At 45.9% G+C, this 19,285-nt stretch overlaps 1 long non-coding RNA gene across 1 annotated transcript; it reads right to left on the bottom strand.

The window, feature by feature from the left end:
* Positions 1-1,140: 1,140 nt before the first annotated feature.
* LOC135329927 (uncharacterized) lies at positions 1,141-18,335 on the bottom strand. Its single transcript, XR_010391597.1, has 5 exons — positions 17,709-18,335; positions 13,989-14,173; positions 13,415-13,598; positions 7,686-7,935; positions 1,141-5,831 (listed from the first exon to the last, which is right to left on the bottom strand). It is a non-coding gene; the product is annotated as an uncharacterized LOC135329927 (long non-coding RNA).
* Positions 18,336-19,285: the final 950 nt, after the last annotated feature.

The raw sequence follows: 19,285 nt of genomic DNA, 5'->3' as shown, positions 1-19,285 counted from the left end.
AAAGGAAATGTTCTGCTTGAAGGGTATTTCTTCCTTATTGAATATAACCACCCACTTTCGAGGTGTGTTTACAAATAAGTGCAGACGGTGTTGTGCAGAGTGCTGCACGATGTGGTCTGCCGTGAGCACAGGAAAAGAAACTGATTATTTGCAACTTGGCAGCATTCAGTTGAAATTCTGAGCAGAAGGAACCTCCTAGAGAAACTGTGTCCTTTGGCAAAGGCAAACCCAAAGGAAAATCAATGGGAGATGCAGGGAGACTAACAGGGCTTCAGCTGTCAGTTATCACATACCTCCGTCGGTATTTCTCCAGGTAGGATTGTCACCCAAGTTCACTTTGAGCCACTCGGCTCGGCCATGAACAACACTGTGGAGACTCAGTGCTGGCCTTTGGCAAGTGGACCTCTTCCCCTTTCAGCGCGTTGTGGTCTAGAGCTCAGCTCAAAGACAGTGCTGCATTTCCAGGGTAGCCCAAGGGAAATTGGTTAGCGAGCAGCGCAGGTGAATTCTGAATGCCGAACATTGCTCTCCCAGCAATAAAATGCTGCTGTTCATTATAAATGTCTAAATTATAAAAAAAATTATAGTGTTCCTACAAAATTGAGCAGTTGCATGGTGTTCCTACGAAACAGGACGTGTTCTAGTCTCTGCCTATCTGACTGCACTGTGTGTTGTGGTTCTCTGTGTGTTCAGACAATTAACGGTGTACTTTGTTTCTGTGTTTGGACCGTATGTCTAAATCTCAACCCATATGTTACAGTGATGCTATTGAAGGTGATTTGGAAAGGCTCCCTAATTAAACAGCACAGTTGGCTAGCTAGGAAATTCTACTTTGTGACTTAATATCACAGTATGAGGCAATTTGGAGAGGTGGTTTTGTTTGGGGGAACTTGAGGCATGTTTGATTTTGATAGCTGAATTAAGCATGCAAAACAAAGAGGCCATATGCATAGGGCCACCTTTAAAAAACTTACCTGTAGGAGGTAAATAACTTCAATTTGGTTTGCAGGCCATTCCTAAATGTGTTCTAGGAAAAGCCATGAGCTGAATGCATATAATTATCTATGGCCAAACCAACAAGAGCATTGCTGAATTCACATCGTTCTGCACAAATAAAGAATCCAGATCAATCACGCCCAGTGCAGTTCAGTGCTCTATGTATTGCAGATATCACATAACCTGCCTGAGATGAGGCCAGCAGTTTGCTGAAGATTTCTATCACGAATGCTCTTCTTTGACATCGGTGGCAACGTAAGCCAGAGAAATGCTGTACTGCAATATCCCTTCATTGCTGAGGACTGACAGAAAGGCAGCAAACTTACAAATGTAAGCTAGGACCCCATATGATACACTACCGCTTCTCTTAGAATTGCAATAATTAGGCTAGCACAGGCCGTGAATGAAAACTGTAAGCCATCCTCCACTAAATAATAACTTGTTGGGCCTGTCCAGTGACCATTAATGGACAGCAGTTTTCTACTGTCCCAAATGCAAACTGATCTGACAGCTGAATCACAACTGTGGTTCAGAGGAATAAAGGAGAAAGCAAAACATTCCCTGGCTGATGATGAAAGGAAAGTAAACAAACTGTACGAAAAGGGTGCACTGAGTTTGCAAAAATGTGGTTGTTCTTGTCAGCTTCATTTGACTTAGTATTTTGCCCTCATCTTCACAATGGTCATTTACAAACAGTGCCCATTAGCACTCACTAATATTGGTGCTGAGCTTTGTATTTGGGATATCTCCAAATGCAGTCACTGAATTGTACCTTAGTTCTACTAAATGCTTTTATTCTTTCAAAGAAAAAAAACCCAGCACAATACGAACCATCACAGAACTAGCCTGGGTTGACATTTTATCCACCTTATGTCATAGGAAAGCTCGGAGGCAAAAGAGCCAGAGGCAAGAGAAAAGAGAAATGAGCCATAAAAAAATGAGCAAAAGATGACACTCTGATTGCTGCATGTCAGAAATGCCATACAGGGCCAGAATATTGTCTTCAGTCAGCGACGACATCTTTGTCACTGTCTTCAGTGGTCTTTTACTGGGTTCATTGGAGCTAACTGGACAGCACTGCTCCACCATCACCTGTCAGTCACATTCTAAAAATAAAGTTCAACTGTCATTAAGTTATTGGAATTCTTGACTATTTTGTATGCTGGCAATCCTGACACTTTAATCCCCTGCACCATTCTTGTGTCCTGTGTGACACAGAAGATTTCAAGTAGGTTGCAATGTGAGAGGTATTGAACCCTAGGGACTAGATAACTCAGTTAATTTTAGTAATAGTTGTAATAAATACACACAGCAATTGTGGAAAGGAGGACGTAACCAGCATCCGCTAACCTGCTGTCCTCTGTATGGATTTCCTGGTTTTGTGTGTCTTTTACCAAACCCACCACATGGCTTGCAAAATTGTGTTTGACATTTTCACCCCATCCTTCTGGATTCCAGCCGGGATCAAAACACTGATGTTCTAGGTGTAGCTATCTCATATAAAAACTTGCCAGCTGCTGAAAAATAACAACCTGGATATATTTCTCTTGTATGTTTTCTGTGGTTTAGCTGTTACCAAGAGGGCTATGGGGGACTTAAGGTAACATTTCAAAAAAAAAAAAAAAAGAAAAGAAAAAGGTCTTCTAGTGAGAGACAAGATGTGTGAATACCTTACGAGGACCCTGGCACTGGGTAGTGCATTGTAGAAATCCAGCACTGACTTGCAAGGTACTAATGAGCTGATGTGAGTCCCACCGAGGGGTACTGGTCTTGGGGAGAAGAGGTGAGAGCTGAGAGTAGCTGAAAGGAAAAAGGTTTCTTATGGAGCTTGTACCAGCTCCGTGAAGGTGGAGGACTATTTGAGTTCCCTTTGGGACCCGGGATTTTGGTTGTATGGGACTTGTTTAAAGGGAGCTATTTCAGCTCACAGCTCTCTAAGGAAGAAACTCCTTCTGGTTTGTGTCTCACCAGAGTCCTGCAGTGATTCATCACAATCTCTGAAGCGTCCACACACACCCGCAGAAAAGACACTGCTTGCTGCATCCAGCCAAAGGCAGATAGTATATAGCTGATCTTGCCAGAAATGAAATTTGTGCTAATTGTCCCAGTTCACTCCATACATTATTAAGCATAAAATATCAGTGAAGCATGAACTGCCACAAAGGAATGACAACACAGAGACATTTCTAAGATGCTGGAAAAAGGAAATGAGGTTAACTCAAACAATTTCTCAGTTCCTGTAGGAGATACAGCATGTAATTCTGTCTCTGTGCATTTGTGCTATTTCTAAGCCCTGTGCCCTTGGTGAGCAATACAAATAAGGGAACAGAAGGTTCATCTGAAACACACAGAAGTTTTGCATCCAAATTTTTCTTCAGTATACAACGTTTGTGAGACTCAGTCTTTGAACATACCCAGTCCCCTGAATGTTTTTTTTAAACTCTGATGTCTGGCTTTCTTCTTTATCTTCTCTGCAACAGCTGGCAGTAGTATTGCCAGATGCCACCAAAGTCTATAGAGTATTAAAAACAGGCCAGCCCTAACCCTGAGCTTGAAAGAGTGACAACGTCTCAGCAGCCACAGGACACAGAGGAAATGAGTGAGACAGAAGGAGCCTGCCAGAAAGTTACATCTTTAAAATAACATACCTGAGGTTCAAAACGTAGCTTGGGAGCATCAGCAAAAAGTGGGCACACACTTGTATTTTTTTCATTAGTGTTCTTTGGCAGCAATTCATTTTCTTAAGCAGTTCTTGGACTCTGAATATGACTTACAGAATATGTCTGAATTTTATGGACAAGAAAAAGAGTGTGGCTGGAGGTGTCACACTTGGGGAGATCCTTCTCTGGAGTCAGATGCAAGCACAAACATTCTTCTTCCTTCCTTATGGTCAAAGACAATCGTATGTTATTTTGGTGAAGAATCCAGTCTGGCACATAGCCAGTCCCCAACTGGACATCTCTCATCTGGCTAGTGGGGTTAAAGCATGCTGGTGTTATGGCCACTAACATGCAAGAGGATGTAAATCCATAAGTGCATCCCCTGTTAATCAAATCAGTGGAATTGCAGCCTATGGCACGAGTTCAGAGCAAGGCTCAGCTGGCTCCATAACTAAAACCCTAATGGCTTTTCTGCTCCAGCCGAAGCTGGCATGGTTACACGTATTAGTGGCAGTGATATGACATATCAACATGCCTTTCCATCAGCTGATTCCCCGTGATGTTTCATTCGCACTCCACTTCAGAGGTTCCTGGAAACCTCATCAAGGTCTTAGTGGAGTTGCCCCTTTTGATCCTCTGCCTGAGCTGCAGCTTGTGATGCACCACTGAAGCCAAGTAACCTGAAAGTTAGTAGAGGGTTATTTACAGAGGTATTGGCTGTTCACTAAGAGCTAAAGCTGAGGCAGTGGCTCCTGAGAGGCCAGCTGGAAAAGGTGATGGTAAGTAGCTGAAGCCAAACTTTTGATGGAGCTTGGCCAAAGCAACCGAAGCCAACAGGTTCACTGGAAGCCAGCAAGAACTATCTCTGGGGACTGCCCCACTGTGCAGACCTTTGAAGCTCAAGAAAGAAAAAAGGGATCTCAAGGGAGTTGAATCAATCATATTAGTTAAGCAACACCAGGAACTTGAGCCTTGCTGGAAAGCCAAGACTTCTTTGCCTTGTCATATACAAAACTTATTAAAGCAAAATAGTGCAAAATGGCAGCGAAACAAACTCTGATCCAAACCAGTATTTGGAAGAAACAGTTAACAAAAAGCATACTGTATATGCCAGACTTCCTATTAGGAATGGACTGGTGTTGTATAGACATTTGTGAATGGGAGATGTGTTCATAAAACCATGTTGTCGCTGGCTTTCGGGACAGCATGGGCACTCCCCACCAAATTAGTTTTCCGACACAACTCCATCCTCTCATCCACCCCGCTGTGACCGGTTAGGAGCAGCCTCCCCTCCTCAGCCTCTCTGCAGGGGTTAAATCATTCATCTGTGCTGACAGTCTCTGACACTGGGACTGCCCTGAGAGTTGCCAAGGTAGAAAGCGAAGGTGGAAATAAAAAGCAGGTCTGTGAAACATGCAAAATATAATAGCAATAAAAACTAGTAATGAGCTCATTACAATAGAAATGGTCTCATTACCAGTGCAAATGCCAGTCATGGACGTGGCCATGTTCCTGATGGTGCAGGGAGTTCTTTAAACGCTGTCCTTCCCTGCTCCAGGAATGAGAGTCCTGTTTAGAAAGTGTGTAATTCTTCCAGTCCTTGGGCTGCTGTCCCTCCCTCGGCCCCCGAGAGGCCACTGTGCAGTATGTGACGCCCAGCGGAGGCCAGCTGGCGTGCCGGGGCCACAGCTCAGCTGCACTAACGCACATCCCCACGCGCTGGAGCGAGCAGAGCAGTGGTGCTTCCCGTCCAAACCTTCCGCACCCCGAGAGCAGCGGGGAGACGACCCCATTTACCGGTGAGAAGTGTCTCGAGCACAAAATAGGAAAATCTACTGGGAAATACTTTAAGTGGGAGTGGGAGGGAGGGGAAGTCCTCGTCGACGTGGTGGTAATGAGTTCAGGGCATCTGCAGATGAACAGCGAGAGTGGGGATCATGATTCAGCTTCAGAGGTTTCAGGACAAGGAGTTAGAGCGCAGCGTACCTACGGTACCCGGCGTGGTGAGCGAGACCTGCCTCCTCGGCAAGTGCTACGAGGAACGAGGGCATCCGGCTGTGGCTGACGCAGCTTCATCTCTCCTCTTCTCCACAGCAAGGTGGTGTGGTTTCTTCGCTTTCTAAGTGCCTGGCAGCAATATTGCCTTAGCTGGGAACGTGCTGGCTGATGCTTGGTCTGGATGAGAAAGAGCAGTCAGGAGGTGTGGGAGGATAAGGGCAGAAAAGAAGAGCTCCTTTTGGGGGGAAGGGCTTCGTCCTGGGACCCCGAGCACCTTCGCAAAGGAAGTTCAGTCGCTCTGGTCCTGGCCGCTCTGAGATTCATTATTGCCATGGCACAGAGCACAACCAAGCGCTGCAAAACGTGCCGTGCGGCTAAAACAAAATGCCCATTTCACCCTCTTGCTTTTCAATGCTACGTATAAACCGCACGACAGCTACAGCTGAGTTGCTCACATCAGTGTGTTCCTATGCACAAGATAAAAGATTTTTATTATCTCCATTTTGTAGACCAGAAATTGTGTCCCAGGAGATGCAGAGGTAAATCAACACCAGGAATTACTGGACTTCCAGAAAATCACCACCAGAAGTTAGGCACCTTTCTCCTGGTGGTGATGGAGCTGAGACTTTGCATTTTCTGCTGGCTAAAGTACATACTTAGCCTGACATACAGCCTTTCATAGGTCACTCTTTTTCTCCTGTCACATTTATGTGTGTCAGGGATTAGATTTCACAGGACATTATGGATTTTAGGGAACTTAAAATGGTAGGCACTGCAGCACTGGGGTCCTTCTGCAGAAGCACATCCCCATGGCTCTTCTGTAGCTGTGTACGAAGCCCTCAACATAGCTGGGAGTTAAACCTCTGCCTCTGCAGCCCAGGCTATGCTGTAATTGCCAGCCAGTCCTCCTTGTGTACCGAATTATTTTTTCATTTGTAATCTAGGCTCCCAGAAATGTAGAACTCCATCACGATCTGCAAGGTAATAATGAGCCATGCTCTTCAAAAATGTACTTAAGGCTGAAAGTGATTAAAGATGCTCCAGCCTGCAATTACCTATTACTCACTGGTGCTCTAAACGGTTCATTTTTCACATCATTCCAGGAAGTTGTAACTTCTTAAAGCAATGTTTCTGGTAATTACGGGAGAGCAGTGACAGCAGCCACTGAGCATTATCTAACGCTGCAGCACCGCAGAGAGGCTGCCTTCTGCAGACGATATCATCACTGTAGGGACAGGGCAAAGAGAGGCAGCACCTCATCGGGCTGCTTGGCATCTCATCGCTTATGAGCGCTGACCACTTGCCAGGACTTAATTTCAGATAAATAGCAGACTTGTGCACCCTTAACCCTGCTTGGTCTGCGTTTCTTAGACCTAATTCAGCCCCAGAATAAGGGACCTCCCAGTAAAGTTCAGCAATGTGGCACTCCCCTTTGCTGGGGCTGAATTAAATTCCTTCATTTCTGAAGTTGGCCTAGGAATAAGAAGAGGCTTTGGGGATTTTTTTTTTTTTAGGCTCTCTGCAATTTAATTTTAAAATGTAGTTAAAGTAGCTTAAGCCAGGGAGCACATCTGAACACTAAACCTTAATAATCTGCTTCCATCTTCATGTCCTTCCCTCTGTTTATGGTTCTTAATTTGCCTGTTCTATGCTTCAGAGTTAAATGAGACCTGATTTTCATGTTCCATGCATGAAACATGATGAGCTGAAATACAAAGATCAGTAAAGAAGTAGTGCCGGTTTGGGCTGATATATGCAGCTGAGAGATACCACAATACTTAAAGAGAAGAAGAGGCACAAATAAATAATAAAAAGTCACCACCACTTGAGACATTCACTCCATACCAGACGCCATAATTACACAAAGAAATGCTAAAGGACGTGATGGTTGGCATTCTTGCATTGCGCAGGCCAGGGAACGTCCCCGAGTGACAGCTACACCAAGCTCAACAGCTTGTGATAGCCGGTAATACTGCTTTTATGGGTACACGGGCTCCTCTGGCTGGAAGCTGCTCTGCTGTACAAACCTACCTGTGTCAGAGACTCAGCATGAGCTTTGTGTGCTGCAGGGAACCGACCTCTTCTGCCGGGGGCCGTGGTGGTCCTGGTTCGAACAGGAGAGCCAGCAGGGCCCGGTGGTGGTAACGCGACGAAGCGGGTCGGCGTGCCGGGCTCCATCGGTGGGATGTGCGCGCGCAATCCGACCTGCGGTGCTGCCTCTGCCTTGCTGGTGGAGACAAGCGCGTGTGCCATCCGCATGGCAGTCCCGCTGGAAAAGGAGCTGAAAGTACAGTAGGAAATGACTTATTTACTTCTGGATCAGTTATGCATTTTGAGTTGAAAAGAAAAAACGTACAGATGCATCCCCATTACATGTCCAGGCTCTGTCTTTGGCTTTATCCTGTTCTTCCTATATCTCCTTCTGCGGTATTTTCTCATTTGTTCAGTCTCCCTCCTTTATATACTTCTCAAACACTACACAATCAAGTGGGCCCATGAAGACAGTTCAAATTCATATCTCACCTTATATGTGCCTTTGGCTTGAAAAGTACCGTGATCCTTCATTTTAGTTTGGAGGATGATCTTGCTTTACAAAGGACTTATTTCAGTCTTAAACGGAGGAGAGTGATTATGGCTGATGATTTTGTGAATTTTATCCCAATAAAATAATAGCATTATTACCTGTTTGGAAAGTACTGTGCACACATACAATGCTATATAAATAATAAATACCACTATTTAAAATACTATTAATAATGACTATTGTTAGTAATGACAAAACTTATCTCAACAATAAGAATACTGACCTTTCTCAAGATGACTTCAGCTCATTTTAATATCAAAATATTAATAATAAGTAAAAAGAAATCAAAAGTATTAGAAAAAAGAAAGAAGTGCGTAAGATTCATGGAAGAGATGGGCCTTAGAGAGATGTAGCTTTCTTGTGGGATAACTGCGGTGAACTGTGTAAAAAGCAAGCCCTCTTGCTCAGGTGTTGCTCTAAAAAAAACCCTACAAACCCTAACTCACACATGATGTAGTTTTGGAAGAACAAAAAGAGAAAGGAGAGGATAATCCCCAGCCGTGTGGGACCTGCGAGCGCTCTGGCTCGTGCCCGTGCCCGTGCCCGGGACACTGCAGCTGCAGCAGCCACCTGGGGATGTCCCCCGGAGCTGGAGCAAGCGCGAAGGTTTCAGTTCAGAAACAGCACCCGACTCCAGGCGAGGTCTAGGCTACAGCTCTGTGGCAGCCATCAAAACACTCCTAGAACTGTTCACTGGCCAAGCTTGCAAGTGGCACTACAGGAGCCATCTCGTTGCTGGTCCCCACCTCGAGGCAGAGCTGAAAGCCGTGCGTGACTGGCATGGCCACTTGGGCAGCAGCAGATCTCCCTGCCCATGCTTAATCTGAAGGCTGTGTCTTATTACTCCTCCTTGAACACATCAATTAGAGAGATCTGTGGCCTCGAATCTGAGAAAGACATCGAAGAATGTAAGTTCACAAAAGGAAATGAAGAAGCAGCAACCAGCACATGATTACTGCTACCAATATGAACCTTGCTGACAGCTCGGAGACCAGGCATTTCCACAGAAACAGATCAACTTAGTCCCCTGAAACACAGGAACTAAAAAAAAAAAAAAAAACCAAAAAAAACCCAAAGGCTGCCCACAGGGAAACGTCTAAATCCATAGAAGAGTGATTAGCATGTTTGGAATTGAGGAACTGGCTGGAGAAAACTTCTGATCGCGGCTGCTCCACAACCATGTGGGTTTTGGGCCACTGATATCACACGTATGGGCTGGAGAGCCGGAGGCAGCAGCACATGAATTAATCTTCATTTTTTCCAAAGAGTTTGGAAACATTTCCTGGGTTGTATTTTTTTCACCCTGACCTACATTTCTGGTGATTAATCTTTTTTTTATTTTTTTTCCTTCTTCTTGAAGCAAGGCAGACTGCAAAAGCCGTGTGCGCACGCAACCCTGGCTTGGTTTTCTCGCCCCACTGCATATGGCCATGTGACAAAAAAGCAGCTGCCGGGTGCACACAGCATGGGGACGTCAAGCCTCGCTGCTGCCGGGTGGCTCGTGCCACCGGCATGGTTGGCGCAGATCTCCTTGACTATGGACCTCCCATTTCTCCCACTGGTGCCAGGCTCAGGGGACGCTCTAGAAACCTCAAAGGCACAAAGCAGCCTTTGCAGATAAAGAAAAGGCAAGCTTATGTCAAAATACTCATCATGTGAATGCATGTGAGCGTGAGACGTGCACTGAGTTTTGGTTCAGGGATTTACAGCGTGTTTCTTATGCCATAAAATGAGCTCCCAAGTGACAGGAGGAAATCACACCATTCGCAGAGCGGTGGCACCAGCAGGAAAACTCCCATGAGCAGCAAATGCAGGCTGTGCCCAGGCCTCACGACTAGAAGAGGGATCTGCAGCCTGTTCCACCCGAAAGCACTGAATTTTGGTTTTAAAGCCATCTGAAATAAAGGTCTACACTCTGCAGCTATGTGTTTTTGCTTTGCTGTGACTGTGGCACAACATTCACATCATCAGCAAGTGACTGATTTCACGCTAGGTGATCACAGCACATATAGACACAAACACTCACACAAACAGGCAGAAAATCCATCTTATTGCTGAATGTATTTCCTTCCCACATTATATACCCACTTCATTCTTCGGAAGGAGTTATGGAGTTTAGGTATTGTTTCAAAACCCTGGAGACCAGGAGGATTTTAAGGCCCAATTCATAACTGGGAGAAACATCAAAGGAGAAGTCCCCATTTTCTGCAGTTCTTTCCCTCACCTTTATATTTGGGGTCTGGTCACAACTGATTTTCAGGTAAGCGGAATAAGCACAGCCCCAGCAGCCTGACTTCAGTGAGACCCAATTGGGCTGAAGCAGAAAAAGGATTGCACAACATTTTCTAATGATTTATATTTTGGGGAGGAGGAACATCACCTCTAGGAATTCAGATTTATTGGATACTCTAATCCAGAAGAGATAAAAGCACTTACTAATTACTGCTGGGTTTTGTTTCTTTGAAGAATTGGGTTAAATCTCTTTTGAAAGTAGAAGTCTGTTTGTGCTTGTTAGATGTATAATTTAATTTGTTTAGGTCTTTTTCCTCTTTTAGTGTGTTGTTCTAATGAAATCTGTACTTTTCCTCCTCTCTTTCTCCTCTTCTTTTCTCCCTAAAGATACAAACTTTTGATTTACTTTAGGTTTCTTTCCTTTTTAACAATAAACATTCATGAGTTGATGCAGCTTCTTTGAGGCCTTATTTTCCCTCTTGAAAATTTATTTCATCCAAAAAAAAAAAAAAAAAAAAAAAAAGGGTGCTCCTTTTGCTTGCCAGTTTAATGATTCTGAGATTTATTTGCTCATGGATGTTTCCTGACTGAAGCTTGTTTTCATGCTACACTGGAGAGAGAACTCAGAATGTCTCCTTCAGCCAAAAAAAAATTAATAAATAAAAGCACCCTGTTGAAATTTTCATAGTGTTACAATTTATCTGCCAGCCACTACCATGCAACACTGCAGAAGCAGAGAAAGTTGGGCTGAAAGGGAACTTGGGAGGTCATTTAATTTATCCTTCTTCCCAAAGTGAGCATCAACGCTGTCTACGTCATTCCTGACAGCTATTTTTCTTAACTGTTCTTAAAAGCCTCCAGTGCCAGTAAGTGCACAACCTCCCATGGCAACTTATTCTAATGTTCAGCTGTCCTCACTGCCAGAAAGTCTCTCCTAATGTTTGACCTAGATTTTCTGTGAGGCAACCTAAGCCTGTGACTTCTTACCCTGCCCACGTGCACTTGATCTTGCTAAGTCTCCCCAGCTGCAGGAAACGGTCCAGATAAACTCCCAGGAGCCCTCTGCACTTGTGGTCCTCTGTAAATACAGTCAAAATTCTCAAAATCCCACCCCTGAGAGCTACTCCCAAATTTCAAATAGAGATCAGCTGTTTGCCCTGCCCATGCCTGCACTCTGTGGGGACTTTTTTGTGGTGTAAGTGGAAAAAAGTGCCTCACACATCGCACACGAAGTCATGCTGCCCGGGATTGCACAACTGCCTTCCCTCTCGCCCACCACGCTGTTCTCCGGTCCTGCAGCACGTTACGTGCCCAGATATCCGCATATTGTCTGGGTACTTGTACTGCCTCCAGCACACTGGGATTTGGATGGTGTGTTACAAACGAATCCTATCCTTCTGGGTGTTTCTTTCAGGAAAAAAAGAGTAATACCTGCAGTTTGCTATACAAACACAGAAGAGCTTGGATTGACCGTCCTGTTTCATACCTGCAGAGTGGGAATATATACACTGCTATTTATTTATATATGCTTTCATGGCTCTACAAATAACGACTTTAATGTTGCGTTCAGCTTTGCCACTGGCCTGGTAGGTTAATTTGGGTCAGTCAGTTAACCCTTCCTTTACCCGAGTTTCTTCCTGCGTTCAATGAAATGATCCCCCAAATACATCTGGCCAAGTTGTACGGCTGAAGCACCCTCTGTTCTGTTGTTCTCTTCTCCGGGGATTATTGCGTGAGTGTCTATAAAACCCTTTGGTGTAAAACACCGCCTAAACGGAAGCAGCTCAAGGCAAGGGAGGTGACACTGAGCTTTTTGCTCCCATGGCTGTGACCCAGCCACGGTGCCGCGAGGGACCCACTGCCGGGGGCGGTGGGTGCCCCCAGCCTGTCCCCTCGCCCACAGCTCCGCGGACCCTCGCGCGGGCAGAGCAGGCATCTGCCCACCCGGGGCTAAGCAGCTGGGCCCCAGCTACTCTGCTCCAGCCTCATCGCTTGCCCCTGGCACTGGCCCTGTCTGGATATTAATATTTGCTTTCATCGCTATTATTATTATTACCACTATCCTAAATAACAATAGAACAGATGCTTTCCCAGAAGTAGTTTTTTTTTCTTAAATGTTGCTACATTCTGCAGTGGCGAAAAGAGAAATATTCTCATTGTCCTAGCGGGTGGAATGGGCCCACGCCGTACGACACGGGGGCGAGGAACTACCGGCGGAACAAGTCGGAGGCAGACGACCCGGGTGGGGAAACCCTGGGATCGCTCACCCTCGAGCCCTCGCTGCCGTGGAGGCCGGGGCCCCGCCAGCGCGGAGGTCCCACGGCGCGGCACGCCAAGGGGGGAGGAAGGCAGGGAGGATCTGTCAGACCACAAATGGCAAAGAATTGAAAGCATTTCGTGGCTGAGGCCAAATGATTGTGTTGCTGGCCTCAGGAAAATGAAACACTGAACAACAAAACCCATCATTTGGGGCCAAAGATGCCTTGTGCAGCCCCAAGCTGAAACAGTTTTGGTTTGTTTGATCCTTTGGAAAAAAATATCACAGACACATTTAAGAATGGGGTATTTTGGAATGAAGAAAAAAAAAGACTAAAACTTTGTTTTGTTTTCCAAGTTTTGACCAGCTCTTTCGTTTGAAACTGTTTCGCAAATTTGCCTCAAATCATTTTTGCCAAAGGAAAAATTACAATGTGCCTGGCTTTAACTGGTTTTGTGTGTGTGTGGGGATGGTGGTTTCCATGGTAATTTCCAATTATATTTATGATATTGATACAATGATACAATGATATTATTCCAAAGATAATTAAAAATTATCATTGACTTTTTTGCTCTTGGCCAGAGTGCAGCGCAGAACGAGCTCAGCACACTGGCCAGCAGCACATGGAGCTGAGCAGGTACTGGGACAAGATGAACTCAGATATACCAATAGCTATATCTATCTTACCTAAAGCACCACCATGCTGTGCAACCCGGACATCCGCTCTGCTCGCTGCCGACCTCTGGAGTATGCACGTGCCGTGAGTGCCGTTTTGCAGGTGCAGACCTTGGAAAGGTGCCTGTGGTCACGCAGGTCGGTGGGTGCAGCGGGAGGATGGCGTCCGCACACGTTTAGCCATTTCTTGTAAGTGCTGAAACAAATGCAATTATTCACGTAACTGGGGAAAAGCAGCTCCCTGCTGTTTCCCCCAAAAAAGCAGGCAAAACAACCCACTGCAACCATGTATTAAAGAAAGGCATTTGTCATCCCAGTCCCACACTGAGAGTGTGCGGAAAGTCTCTCACTGGTGCCAGCCCCACGCTTTCTCCAGAAATGCTGGTGCAACAGCACAGAAGATCAAAGGACCTTCTTTTTTTCCTTGTTGTTAAATAAAACACACATGCCCAAAACAGTGAAATCTCTGAATGCAAACTAATCATGTGGAACAGCCCAGCCGTAGCCTCTTTCCTCAGCTGCGTTCGAAGAGGGTCGATCACAGCTGTGATGAGGTGTCTAGTCCACCTGGCTTTCCCGTCCTCACCTCTCCTTGCATCGCTCCTTGGCAGCTCATGGAGCTGAAGGTCGGTGCGGCGGCAGCAGGAGCAGCATTGCTCTTTGCTCCACGGCTTTGCAGCATCTCACTTCGGCAGTAACAAACATGAAGTGAAATCTCCTTCAGCTGACAACTGAAAATGTGAACCAAGGAGCTGCTGTTTGCTCATATACCTGTTAGAGGACACAGGACAGAGCACAAAAACACTGCTTTTAAGCACCTTGTGTGCTATTGGGTCCCTTCTAATTGGCGCTGGCTCCTGGCAGAACCACTGCCGTTTCTCCCCCTCTCCAAGCTTCCTTCCTCTGCTGTGTTTTTCTGTATCTCACTTTCTTTCGTTTTTCCCATTTGCTTTTTTCCGCGGAGCCCTTTCCCACGGGAGCGTGTACCTGCTGCGAGGTGGAGCCAGCGGGGAAGCGTCCCAGCACGTGAGGAGCCCTGCTCTCCTGAGGGCTTCTCCAGGTGGCCCGGCCCGCTCTACGCTGGGTTTCTGCACCCGGCCCCGAGCGCACCGTCCTCCAGGATCAGGGGCGGACAAGGCTTCCCGGAGCAGCTGGTGCTGAGCGTGCCAACAGTTAAACCAGAGCCACCAGCATGGGAAAGAGTGAAGATGAGAAACTGTCCCTTCCCGGACAGAGCGCGAGTTGGCGTCAGCTCAGCTACCAGCGAGGGAGCTGCTCCAGGCCTTGAAACAGAGACCACAAAGTTGCCTCTGTGTCAATTGGATTAACTCCTTTATAGCTTTTATAGCTTTGTTTTCAAGCTCAGCAACAATCAATAGCAGCAACATACTAACTTATTTTTTGCTTATTTTTCTGTAGTTCTATATAACTTTAATACATGTGAGCTTGCTGCCAACACCAACGACCAGGCAGTCAAACCTGGGGAGCTGCTAACCTCAACTTCAAGAATTTGACCATCCAAAAATCCAGAGATTCCTTTAAAAGTCATGAAATCTTTAAGACTAACACACTCTGTGGTTGCTTTCATTTGATTTTGTGGTTTTTCAGCCTTCCACATACCCCAGAGTCACATTTTCAGACTTTTCTCTGCAACCACAAAGGTAAAAGCATTTTTTTAATTACAGCTTTTATTACTTGTTCCAGGAACTGGCACTGTCAGTCAATATTTGGAAGTTCACAGTAGGTTTGTTGCAGACAGCAATACTGGACCAGCTCTATTTACAGAGGAATTCAAATTGTATTAAGTTTATTCCTATTCAGCTAAATCGATGTTGTCATGCATAGGGTCAACTAAAGTCAAAGCTGAAAGATGAGCTTATGGTCAGTTCTTCCTTGAATCAGGGCCTGATATCTTGCCTGTCACTGGCCTGTATTGCTATTACTGGACAAGCCCTGCATCAGTGCTGTGCAATTTGTTGCAGTTCATGTTTTTGTACGTATTCACAGCACCACATATGCTATACGCTTAACAGTTCACCTGCTATATGGCTAACACAAATACCTAGATGGAAAATGATACATTCCAAAAAAAGGGAAAGTTTTAGGCAGATAAAAACTTTCATGGGTTTCAGCTGATCTCTCATAAGGAGGAAAGCACATTATCTCAGAAGTGCTCAGTGTTACGAGGAAATGGCCTGAGTTAATCATGGATCAGATCTGGATATGTCAAGTCTTGGCCAGCAATAGTTGCAGTGGAGCAAAAGTCCTTTCCCGTTGCACAAGGGAGCACGCACAGGGAGAGATGCTGGTGTTGTGGCCTGACATAAATCAATGCCAGGAACTTGAATTTAAGACTTTGCTTCAGTGATGAGTAATCTCTTTGCATAATTCCCCTCTGGATGTTTTGGATCCAGCAACATGTTGTTTCTCCTCTAGTGGCAGATTTTGGAAGGGCTTTCATATTAATTTGTGTCAAGTCTAGTTGGGCTTCAAATATGTCTCAGTAAAATGAAAAAAAAAAGCTCATATTTGGAGACTTAGACAAATATTATACAAACGTTTTTTGGAAGAATGAGTCTTTCTCATTTTAAAACATATGTGTTTCCCCCTTTGTATCTTCTGTGGTTTTGTTTTTCTGCAAACTTCTTAGCAAGTGTGTTGCAATGAACTCCTTTTTCAAGCAAAAAGAGCAAATACTTTCAGAAAGTTAAGTTTTCAAACAACATATGAGTTGCTTCTTCACACTAAATATCTGATTTATGCATTTATTATCTCTCCTGTGAGGGCACCATAGTATTGGCCAAGACTGAGAAATCCAATAAAAACAGGTCCAATCTTGCACACCAAATTCTGCCGATGATCTACTTACTATGAGCTACAGCCCCAAAATTGTTCGCACAAGGGTTTGGTACAATGACTCATCTCCAGGGAAGTTATCATCTGCTCAGGAGGATTTTGGTGGGAAGGATGAGGGGAGAGAAGAGGAAAAATCTGTCAAATGCACATTGCAAATGATTCATCCCCTTCTGACTTCCAGACAGCTAACCCAGCCATCTGCCACCATGATTTTAGAAGAGGTAGTTTATGTCCAAGCCTTTCCAGCTACAAACACACACTGCAGGAACCGAGGGCTGAACAGAGCAGCTCATGACTATGTGAGTGAGGAGGGATTTCTGAGCCTGCTCTGCCCTGAATGCTGCTCCCGTCCCGCTGCCTGCGGTTTGGTTTTGGACCAGCTGTGAGGAGAAGCCGGACAGTGATGGGGCTGCCGGAGACATCACAGCTCCTTCATTCCCACCTCGCTGACTGTTGGCAGTACGTCAGCAACCACGAACCGGGCGCTTCCAGCCATTCCCCCTCGGAGGAGTCGGTCCCTCTGCAGAGATGCGTTATCACCCGGGATGTACCTCGAGGAGTCTTTCCTCTAAAATCACTAAAGGTGAAAACTGACATAGCTTAAAGGGCCAACACAGGGTCTGTGTTGTTTAAATCCAATAAAAACACTGAAAAATAAATCTTATGTTGTGTACCAGCCTATGCTGATGCTTTGTACAGGAGGAATTTTCTCCCTAAATTAATTTGTAGGAGGACCAGCTCAACACACAACCTTTTCCAGCTGATTTCACCCCTGTTTGTGCCTGGAAATGCACAGCCAGCAGCGGGCTGCTCAAACTGCACGGGCGGCCTCCAGGTCCGGTTCCCGTCCGAGGAACGCTGCCTCATCCTCGTTAGAAACAGCTCCGCCATCCTGCGTTTTATTTCTATTAATCGTATGCTCCTGAGCACCTTGATTAGAAACCTGGAGTTTGGAGCAAAGAGCTAATTAAACCGACAGCGCTGCAGCACCGCGATCCGTTGCGAAACCATCTGGCTTGCATTTGTCTGGATTTTTAGGAAGTGAAAGCGGGCAGCGCTGGCCGGGGAGAGCGAGGTCCCGAAGAGGTGGTGGCGGTTCGCTGGCGTTGTGCTCCCTCGGTGCTGCCCCGCACGGGGAACCAAGCACCCGCTGGAGAACCCGCCGCCGGGCGCGCGGGCCGTGGTAGGTGCCAGGCGGCCCACGAGCAGCTCGGGGGCAGGAGGCGTCCGGTGGTGTCCGGGTTAGGAAGCTCTGTGCTGCACCGGCACCGTCCCCTGCGAAGGGGCGAGGAGGTAGAAACGGGAGAATTGGCTTGTGACGGGAACAGCCCAGAAACACCGACCCAGGAGGCTAGCGTTCAGGCAAAAATTATTTGAGCTCTTAGTTGCAATCAGGAAGAATATTTTTTTTCAACAGAATCACAGTGCTTGCTTAGTATTTTTTACTTACGAAATTTAACTCAGGTCTTAAATTATGCAGGAAGAGATCTTCGAGAGCGAGAGACACAGATCAGCTGCTCGGGAACTTGCTGTGCTGTGCTGCACTAGCCCGGGCACATCGCTGCCCTTGTAAAATCACAGCTTGACGCAACGCAGAGGAGACCCTGCGCTCAACTGAGAGCACTCGCGTCTCCCGCTGTACGCGCCTCTCCTCTGAAGTCAGCTGGAGTTTTGATTTGGTGCTGACGCTTGTTTGTCAGAGAGCAGCTTGGCATGAAAACCTTCCCGTCAGGTTGAGAGAGCGGCTAGATCTGGGCAGGAGACAGCTTTCCTCTCGAAACCCAGATGCAGTTTGTTTTGGCAAAACAAATACTTGTTTTTGCAAATAAAAAAAAAAAAACTGAACAATAAAGTCTTGGTCTGTAGCTATCAAAAGGCTTCATTTAGTCAATTAAAATATGTTTGATTTGGATTCAATCTTTAAAAACAAAACACAACAAATCAGTTCCCCGTTTTTTTTCATTGTGTCTCACAGTCCTGAAACTTTTCCCTCCAAAAACATCAAAAGGGAGCAAGGGCTTTTCAGGTTGAGAGATCCAGCAGAAAACAGCCCTGTTTCTCAGTGAGTTTCATGAGGCAGAAAAGTTTGTCAAAACTCCTAGCGACGACTCATTATTGCTAATACCAACGGTCTTTAAATCACCACCTATCAGCGTAATCAAATCACAGATCTAACTCGGCATTAGGAAACAGTTCCCTGTACTTGATATTCTTTGTTAAACAAACCAAAACCAAAAAGACATCAGCCGTGCATGTTAATTGTTAACCGCACTGAGCAAATAGCTTCTCCCCTTCCCGCGTGTGTGGGCACAAACAATGGAAACCTTTGCGCAGCAAGAGGTCAGGTGTTTTATCGGTCCCTGATGTTACCAGAAATGACATCGTTCTTGCCACTTAGCTTCTTGGATTTTGACCTCCCAGCTTAGAGACCGCAGTCACCATTGCTTAGATCAGCAATCCTGGGTGCGAGCCAGCCGTGAGGAGATTTTAGATCACAGTATCACATTGCTATGGCTATTGGACAACTGGACAAACTATTCTGATGATTAAGCTACGAGGCTAACTATGCAATCCATGGAGAAAGAGGCTCCTTTGCAGGGCACCTTAGGGGTTTAGGTGCTCTGAACCACCCTCCCATACAGCCTGTGTAGACACCTACACCAGTCTATGTGGTCCTTTCCCGATTTTGGCCACGCCACTTCCAAGCACTTCGGATCTGCAGGTGAAAAAAGCAAGCTGAAGATTACAGTTCATTCTGCCATTTGCCATAGTTATATTGAGGCCATTCGAAACTGCTGTATTTGAAACTCAGAGAAGAAACCTAAACTGAATGGATTAGTTAATGCTCTTTAACATCACTTAACCACTGCCCTGTGTTGCAAGAGCGTCTTTTGGCCCCAAGCAATTTAATGCCTTCACTCGCAGCAGCCTTCCCCACGCGCTTGCGGCAGCGCTACCCTGCCTGTTCCCAGGAGCCCTGAGACCCGGCACAGGGTGTTTTGGGAAGGGTCTTTGACCAGTTTGGGG

Source organism: Dromaius novaehollandiae, chromosome 14 (genome assembly GCF_036370855.1).
Source record: "Dromaius novaehollandiae isolate bDroNov1 chromosome 14, bDroNov1.hap1, whole genome shotgun sequence".
In the NCBI taxonomy this organism is placed as follows: Eukaryota; Metazoa; Chordata; class Aves; order Casuariiformes; family Dromaiidae; genus Dromaius; species Dromaius novaehollandiae.
This window is presented reverse-complemented; position numbering and strand designations above follow the sequence as displayed.